Below are 9,661 nucleotides of genomic sequence, written 5' to 3'. Positions count from 1 at the left end.
TTCAGGTCCAGCTCCTGATTGAAAACCTACAAATACTAACCTGCAAAACTTGTCTTGTCTTACAAACATGAAATAAAGGTCATGAACTATTTATTATCCACAGTGTTTCAAATATGAAAAAATATATTGATACTTAGTAGCACCAGGGAGTTTCAGATACTGTGTAGGAGTTTCTCCTAATGCTTTCTCATAATAAACACATAAAATAAAAGCATAATATTTACAAAGATTAAATTTTATTAAAATCTACACAAAGGGAGACAAGAAAAGACAACAAAGTTAACTGTGCTTCTGTTATATATGTCTTTAGAAATGTGAATGTAAGTAAAAGAAAAAAACACAGTTACTCTAACACCAGTTTCCCCAAATTTGGAGTACAGAGCAGTTTCACGTGCCCATCTAGCTCAGAGAGTGATGATTACATAAAGGGACAGAGACAAGGTATGAAATTATAGCATGGTTCTAGTCAACTACCTGACTACTTCAAAATGAAATAAATGATGTTGGTTACATCTCCATTAATATTTATTACTTAAAATTGATAACAAATGTTAACCTAAATTGCTTAGAATAGAAATGGCAATGTTTGGTATAACTTATTTTTAATTATAAATTAAATATTAGGGGAAACTTCTAATTCTGTGAATGCTGCAGAAATCTTCTGAGTAGCTACTTCATAATAAAGAGTCATGAATGAAGAGGTGCTTGGGTATATAAAGAACAAGTAAACCAACCTGATTTAGTTGCTTCTGTTGATGGAATAAACACATAATGGGAGGAAAGAGTATGTTATGTAGTTTGAATTTGGATTCTGTGAAATTTCTTAATACCAGGTTCAAGACTTTTTGACTTAAAAGAATGGATGCAATTTGGGCTCAATTTTTTTTTTTTCCATACTACACTTGGGCAAACAACTCAACATCAAGACTGCTTTGTGATTCAAATGGGGTTGTGTTTAATACGGGTAGCATTCTATTACAATGACCGGGAAGGGAAAAGAAAAGAGATGCCCAAGGAATGATAATACATTGAAAGATGCTCTGCGTTAGAGATAAAAACATACCAGAGGCATGAGCAAGGACGGGCAAATCAAGAGTCACCTCAGAGAGAGTATTTCGTTCTGACAGTGGGAACTAGGTGGAATGAGGTATGGGAGTCTCAGAGAAGCAGTGCTCTGAGATAATCACAAATACAGCTCTCCCTCCTGGTTTGACCGCCTTCTCCACAATTCTCTTTCTTTCTACAAGACTCCCTCATCATTTTTAAATTGATTTCTGCATAAGACCACGAAACCCTAAGTACACTCCAAATTAGGAAGCCCTTTCTCAGTAAAAGTATCGGCTACTTAAATACAGGAAGTATAATAGTTGCTTTTTGCTAACGTTTTCTTCCAGTTAATTATAGTCTTGGGATAAAACAACGATACATTCAGACACACACTCATAAATACACAAACACATTCACAACACAATCCCAAACATTCTTGTAGATGGAAAAAAGCCATCATTTTTTGGTTCGTGGTATTTTTTCTTATTTTAAATTTCTCTTAAGATTATCGTTATTTTTCTGTCATGTAGACAGAAACCAAACACCATTTTTTGACCCAAACTGTAAAAAATAAGTAGAAACAAAGAAGGCGATATTTTGTGATGTCCTTGGGCTTTCCCTGTGCAACATAAATACATTATGGGAGGGAGTCACAGAGGACTGATTAACAAAGAAATACTTGCAGTGCTGGATCTGCATAGTATCAGATGACTTAATGGTGAACTGTGGAGCCACACATGGAAAGAATACAACAAGCTGAAATAAATAAACCTTAAGGAGAGGAAGGAATCACTTTCTTTCTGGGAAACAAAGCAAGGAATAATAAGCTAAAGTTAAGCAAAAGAAGAACGTACTTTGAAAAATCACAGAAATTGATCTGGCCACAGTGATGACTTGCCAAGGGAAGAAACTGCAAATTTCTTCAATGGTTTCATCCCCAGTGGATTTTTTTTTAAACCAGAGGCGATAACATACAGCAAAGTATATTAACATGAACAACGAGCTGGCAGAAAGATAGAGTCAGAAAACTCTTAGGTCATTTTCATTATTATTCATCAGTTTTCAAAAATGCATTTGATATCTTAAAAGGTCTTGGAGTTTATGAACACATTTTTTCTGCCGTATTCTAAGCCAAAAAATATAAAGTAAAAGAGATCTTTAAAAAAAAAAAAAAAAACCTGTCCCCTGAAAGCAATTTCAACCATTTTCTCAGCAAGTTGAACCTTTAGAAATGTCTTGGGGGGAAATTAATAAAGTATCGTTAAGATTTGTGTGATACTGAGACATTCTTGGCTCCAAAATTAGAGCTTAGAGCCCTGAAAAGCTCAATTTCCAAATTACCTTCTGTGAGCATTTTTAACCTCTATCTTTCATGTAGCGTATCCTGTCACCAAAAAACAACAATCAACAAAAACCCTATTCTCTCCTTTCTTGCTCACACACCACGTGTTTTCTGGACCCCATGCCTTTACTCATGTAAGTTTCAGTCTATTTCTACACACCCAGCCACACCCTACTCTCACCCCAAGCATTCTCCAACACCCCATTGATTTCTCTTCTGATAAAGTCCCAGAGACCTTTGTTCAAACCTCTTTTCTCGTATGCTCAATCTTGTGTTTTAATTATTTGTGTGCTTAACTTATTTCGACCATAAGTGTGGTTTCCCAAACCTAAATCTTTAGCCCCTTAGGACAAGTGGAATTACTGAAGGGGGCCCATAAATTGTGCATGTGTATTTTTTTCAATTCATAGGATAGTAAAAACATAGCCATGGTTGTGGGAGGAAGTGTAAAATATTTAGTCTAAGAGGAGGCAGCGAATTACAGCTTGTGGACCAAATCCCAGCCTGCAGGCTCTATTTATAAATAAAATTTTATTAGAACACAGTCACACATATTCATTTACGTATTGTTTATAGTTGCTTTCATGTGACAACAGCAAAACTGAGTGATTGCAACAGAGACCATATGGCTTACAGAGGCTGAAATATTTATTATTTGACTGTTTACAGGATAATTTGGTCTAGAATATAAAATTTTTTTTTTGAGGACAATGGTAATATCTTAGAAATATTTATAGCACCCCCTATTCACAGCTTAGAGAAACTACTCAAACTCTGGAGATAAAAACCAGGAATTATTATTTGTATATATAAGTATTCTTAATACAGAGCACTATTTGGAATATTTTAAGAATTTACATATATGGTGTCATTTTGGACCTACATTTCATACTGCAAATCTTTTTTTTTTTTTCCTTTTCACTCAACATTCTATTTTTGTGATTCACTCATTTGGTGTTTCATCAGATGACTAGATGGTTTAACTATTTTCCTATCGATGGACATCCTGTTGTCCCCAGTATTCCTGTTACAGATGGTACCTGAATGTGAATATCTTGGTCCCATTCATGAGATTTTCTTTAAAGTCTAGAAATTGAAAAGAGAAATATCAGACAATACACTAACTTCCTACTGTTGCCACAGCAAGTTAACCACAAACGGTAGGTTTAAACAACACAAATGTATTATCTTAGGGTTCTGGAGATCAGGGTCTGAAATGTCACCACCCAAAATCAAGGTGTCGGCAGGACCATATCTCATCCAGAAGCTCTAGGGGAGAATCCAACTGCTTTTGCCTTTTCCAGCTTCTGGAGGTGGCCTCCATCCCTTGACTCGTGGCCCCCTCCTTGATCTTCAAAGCCAGCAATGCGACATCTTCACATCTCTCTGTGGCTTTACTCTCCTGCCTCCCTCCTAAGAGGACCCTTGTGATTATGTTGGGCCCCACACAGATAATCCAGGGTTATCTCCCCATCTCAAGATCTTTAACTTAATCACATCGCAAAGTCCCTTTTACCAGTAAAGGAAGATATTCCAGAAATTAGAATGTGGACAGCTTTGTGGGGGCGTTCGGCCTTCCCCAAGTATAAACATCATCACAGCTGTTAGATACTGTCAATGTCTTCTCCAGTGAGGTTACAGCAATTTAAATACTGCTTCCAGTGTTTCCATGTCTTCACCAGTGCCTGGCACTGTCAGCCTCTCTGGAAAGCATAAATTGTATATTTATTGTGCTTGCTTATATCTTTAAATTCTGACAATTTCAAACACACAGAACAGTTGCAAGGATACTAAAAGGGGCTCTTATATGTCACTTACCAAATTTACCAATTCTATCTTTTCTATGTTTCTAGTTTCTATTTTTCTATATTAATCTCTCTCTATATTCTGTATTTTTGCCCCACTGGATACTAAGTGGGAAATGTACTGCTAAACATTTCAGTTTAGGAACAATGATATTCTATTATTTAGCAATGATACAATTATATTAAGTCCAGAAATTTAGTATTGATTCATTTTTCTCCTCTGATTCCGAGTCACTATATAAATTCCATCAATTGCTCCAATAATATTCTTCATAGCTATTTTCCCTTAGCTCAAGATCCAATTGAGAATCACATAATGTATTCATCTACCATCTTTTGCTCTACTTTGTCATCTAGAAAATTTTCTCAGTCTGGTACTGTGAACTAGTACATACCCGCTATTACACAGAATGCTCTTCCATTTGGGTTTGTCTGGCGTTCCCTCGCTATTTCACTCAGGTTAGACGCATTTTGTCAAGAATTGTATTCTAGTGGGGGAGGAAGTCAACAAACATAGAAATACGTCATAAGGTTTCAAGAATAGATAAATACTTGACTAGAGCAGGGTAAGTGAAAGAGATTGATGGACTTTGGGAGTTATGAAAAGTTGACCATTTTCGCTCCATTTTGTAAATGAGAATTAAGACTGAGAAGTTAATACTTTCCCCCTTCTTTCTCCAAATCTCATGCCTCCTCCATGACCCAGCTCTGATGCGCCATCTACCCAATTCTCAGGTTAAAAGGGAAATGAATCTAAGTACATTACTCACAGTCTTACCCCCAATGCCTGAAACATAACAAAGCCTCAGTAATTATACATTGCCAGTGTTGTTATTTTTCTAAGCCATCCTCTTCTCCTATTATTCACTGCTGGGCTGAGCCAAGAGAATAAGAGAATTATTTTTCACATACATACTCCGAATTTTCCTTTGCAAAAATTCCTACAAGAGACAACCCGATAGAAATATTTCGTGTATTTATTCACAGGTTTTTCGAATGGTTTCTGCAGGTGGGACAGGGTCATGGAGGAAATATTCATAAGCGAAGGATGTACCCTCTAAAGAAAACCAAACAAGGCGGAAGTACTTTAAAATTGTGAACAAATGATCCAAATAATCATAACAGGTCATTTTTAATAACATGACGTTTCTTTCGAGCAGAGAATAGCGCTCAAGAGTCAGACTGGTTAATGGGAGGGGATATTTCCACTTTCTTGACATTGCTGTTTGAGTCATCACACTGCTATAAAGTAAAGTCCACTATCCCTAGTTACCTAAAATCATCCTGAATCCCTGTCATCACTTTCCAAGCCCTTCACCATCCAGACGGAAGCTTCCATTCCTGCTCACCTTCTTCCATGCTGTATTGCGTTGTAAACTTCATCACGTCGCATCACAGATGTTTCCACCTTCCAAGGAAGTTCCTCGCATCCCACACGTCCCTAAGAGCATGAATTCCATAAAAGCAGGGACAAGGAAACTGATTTTTGCAACACTGGTGCTTAACACAGAGTCAGGGGTTCAACAGATCAACTATAACTTCCAAGCTGCGTGAGTAAATGACTGAATGAATGTCCCTGTCAGGAGATCTTGACTGCTTAATACTTCTGTTCTTGTTTCTTAGCTCCGTTATTATCTTTACTGGAAATATGGACGCTGTCCCTCATCGTAATGCTGAATTGGCTCAGGTTTTTCCTATTTGGGGGGTTCACGGCATTGGCTTGACTGTCTCACGGTGGATGACGCTAAGGAAACTCTGAGCGGTAGGTGCCCATCTCCTGATCATCCACTCACCTTTGCTTTGGTACATTAGGACTTTAACAGCAACTGCCTGATGTGCAGGTAAAGTCAGCAAGAAATGAAATATAGGTCATTACACCGTGGTGTCAATGGAGCAGAGCAGCAAAATATAAATCACTGAAAAATGGGACAGATTCATGCCATTTTGCACTTTGAAGTCAGTCTGAGGACTTCGTGTGGCTGAGAGGTCCCGGGGTCCACGTTAGGGAGGTGCGGAGAAAACCGTGCTCCTGTAAGGCTCAACCTGACACCAGCAGCTCTAAACTCTCGCAGAGGGAAGTGAAGATTGCGTGTTTTCCCCCTCTGCTTTGCAATTGTCTCTCTTTCATGTGCGTACATTATAGTTTGTGACCTTAAGTCTGGGACCTGGGTTCTCCAAACCTCAGCTGCTTAATTGAAAAAAAATGAAAATAACATCTATTCTACCTCTTTGGCATGATTTATTTTTTAATCATTAAATAAAATATGCAGAAGGGTTTGGGTAATGGGCTTCGTCAGTGCCCCACCCTTAACTCTTCCAGTGTTTGCTGACCAAGACTCTACTTCCAGTCTTGCTTGAGCTCTGCAGATACTGGATTTGTTTGTTTGTTTGTTTTTTGTTTTTGCTGGAGTGTGGAAACCCCTCTCCACACAGAACAGGTGGAGTGCTGAGGAATTAACACCTCCAGAAGCGACTCTCCACCATGGGTTCTCCAGAATTAGTACATAAATATTCTGGTTGCATAATGCTTCATGCTGGAGAATTATGATGTGTGTGTTTTGTATTAATTTCCAGAGTCCACACAGGATTTAGCTCAAGTTACACCATGACAGCTGGTTTAATTGCACATCTTCCATTGGCTGCTTTCCATTCCTTTTATCCTGTCTCTACCTGTGTTGTCTGAACTTCCCAAATACACCACTTACAAATGAATCCGATCCTGGGATTGGTACCAAGGAGAACCCAAATAACAACCTGGATGTGGTGAAGGGCCACCTGAGTGGGAAATGATGTAACTATGTTGATAAATGAGAAACCTAAAGCTAAAAGAACCTTTTGTGCTTGGAGCTTTTCAGGGCATTTAAGGACAGGATCTTTGAACGGATCTGGGAGATAGATAGCCTGAGGGAGGTTTAGAAGCAGAGCATGGTGAGTGTCTAGCTGAGCCCAAGGGTTTGGCCTAAGGGCTGATCTTCAGACTTCAGCTCAGGAAAAAAGAAAAAAAAAAAAATCAAACCCAGTAATGAAGATGGTCTCCAGGTTCATGAATATATCTCAGACACAGAAGGAGTGGGAGCAAACTGCACCCCAGGCATAGTCCAATGTGTGGGGACATCCATAGCACCCTTCAGCCCTAAGGGGACTTTAACTAGCTCACGCCGACTTAACTTCATAGACCATTTTTCTGCCACTTCTAGTGATTAATTTTCAAAATTGTCCCCCAAAAGAATTCTGAGAAGAAAATCAGTAATGGTAGTTGGGGATTATTACCATAGGGTAAAGTAAGAAGCCATGAGTTTATACTAACTAAAAACATGGAAACATTGAATATATAGTGGGGTAGGATTGATTCTTCCTCAAAGCAGGATTCCAAGTAATAAATTCAGAAGGAAAGAAAGAAATGTAAGCATTGTTTCAGTTAGGAATGTTGACTGAAATAAATGCACAGCCTAAAAGTTGAGAATTGTGTTTTATTTGACGGGAGGACTCGAGCCAGGATGACAGCCTCTCAGATGGCTCTGAGGGATTTCTCTGAAGAGGTAGGGGAGGAGCTGGGATATATAGGAGCTTTACAACAAAGACCAGGTAGCTGGAACATTAAAAGATGATTTATTAAGTAAAGAAAACCAGGCATCTCAAGTTAAAGAATTTAGCACTTTTCTATGTATGGGAGGAAGCAAACATTTGGGCTCATTGAATTCATTCCTTTGACAAGCACCTGGCCATCTAGGGCCAGGATCCTATCCTTTCTTAATTCTGAGTCTCCTCAGGGTGCACCACTGTGAGAGGCTGCAGAGGCTGGGCTGCAGGCCTGTCCTCACTGTGGGGTGGCGGCAGCCCCTGATGACTTGATGGCTTCAGCATTCTTTGTTTACTGATATGGTTTGCAGTATTTTTCATTCACAGGAATCATCTATGGATGGTAGACAAAATATGATGAGGAAAAAGACATTTGCATAGTTTCAGAGTATCTCCCCATAAGATACTAATTACAAAGAGGGAAACAGGAAGTTTACAGTGGAGGAACCTGGCAGATACCATACCGACTTCACCCACAATGAGACACACAGGCATCATGAGACGGGGATAACCAAGACACACTGCGAAGACACAGCCTCACTTCCATGGCCTTCTCACCAAAAACAGCTAATCATCAGAAAACATTAGACTAAGTTAAACTGAGAAACAGTCTGCAAATGAACTCTCCAGTACACCTGAACCGTATCAGGATTATGAAAGAACCCTTCCAGATTGGGGGAAAATAAAGGCCATGGCAACAAGTTTCACCCTCGTCCCACACTGGATCCTGGATCAGTACAAGAATGGTGGTGGGGCCACTGGCAAACTGGTCTGTAGATTTAAGTAATATATTGGGGTCTTTTTCCTTTTTTTTTTTAGAATTTTGTTTTGTTATTTATTTGTTTTGGAGGGGGAGGTAATTAGGTTTTGAAGCAGGATGGAAGGGGGCAGGGCACAGCCATTCAAGGAAGGCCACAGCAATTAACATCAAAATGGTGGAAGATTCAACCCCCAGGAGGCCTTGAGGCTCAGGATGGTGGGAGATTTAACTTCTAGCAGACCTTGAGCTTCATTGTACGCCCATTGTAATGTATTAACATGGTGAATAACACGCCCACAGGCACCATGGCAGTCCCAAGGCTAGCCACAGAAGGTCAAAGGGTGGGAAATGGCCAACTTCCTGGGAATCCCAGCCCCTTGCCCTTAGGCTGGTCCTTCCACTTATAGCATAAAAAGCCACCAAGCCCATAAAAACCAACAACACGGCGCCTCGAGGCCGCTCCTCTCTGTCCCTCTTCAGAGATGGCCCGCATTCTGTCTATGGAATGTGTACCTACTTTTAATCTGAGCACCCAACCCCCACACCTCATGGCCTTTCTCTTGCCTTTCAATGTATCTCTCTGAATAAATCTATTCAACTGTGGCTCACTCTTGAATTCTTTCCTGCAAGAAGCCAAGGACCCACACCTGGCGGGGCACATCGCAGGGGCTCAACCGAGACCTGGGACACAGCCCTCCTCACGCCCCACATCTGTTTTCCTGCATCAGTTTATTGATTATTTTTAGAGGAGGTACAGGGGCTTGAACCCGGGACTTTGTACATGCTACGCATGCACTCTACCACTCGAGCTATCCCTCCCCGCTAAGTAATATATTGTATCAAGGTTCATTTTCTGATTTCGATCACTTCAACTGTAGTTATGTAAGATGTTACCATTTAGAGAACATGGGTAAAGGGTATAAGGAATTCTTCATACTAATTTTACAGTTCTTTTGAAGTCTAAACTATTTCAAAGCTACAACTGAAAAAAAAAAAGTTATAAGATATGTGAACGAAAAATAGTGCAAAACATTTCTGTAAACAAAGAATGCTGAAGCCATCAAGTCAGCAGCGGCTGCTGCCACCCCCCAGTGAGGACAAGCCTGCAGCCCGGCCTCTGCAGCCTCT

This window comes from Camelus bactrianus, chromosome 1, assembly GCF_048773025.1.
Source record: "Camelus bactrianus isolate YW-2024 breed Bactrian camel chromosome 1, ASM4877302v1, whole genome shotgun sequence".
In the NCBI taxonomy this organism is placed as follows: Eukaryota; Metazoa; Chordata; class Mammalia; order Artiodactyla; family Camelidae; genus Camelus; species Camelus bactrianus.
Note: the sequence above shows the minus strand (reverse complement) of the source record.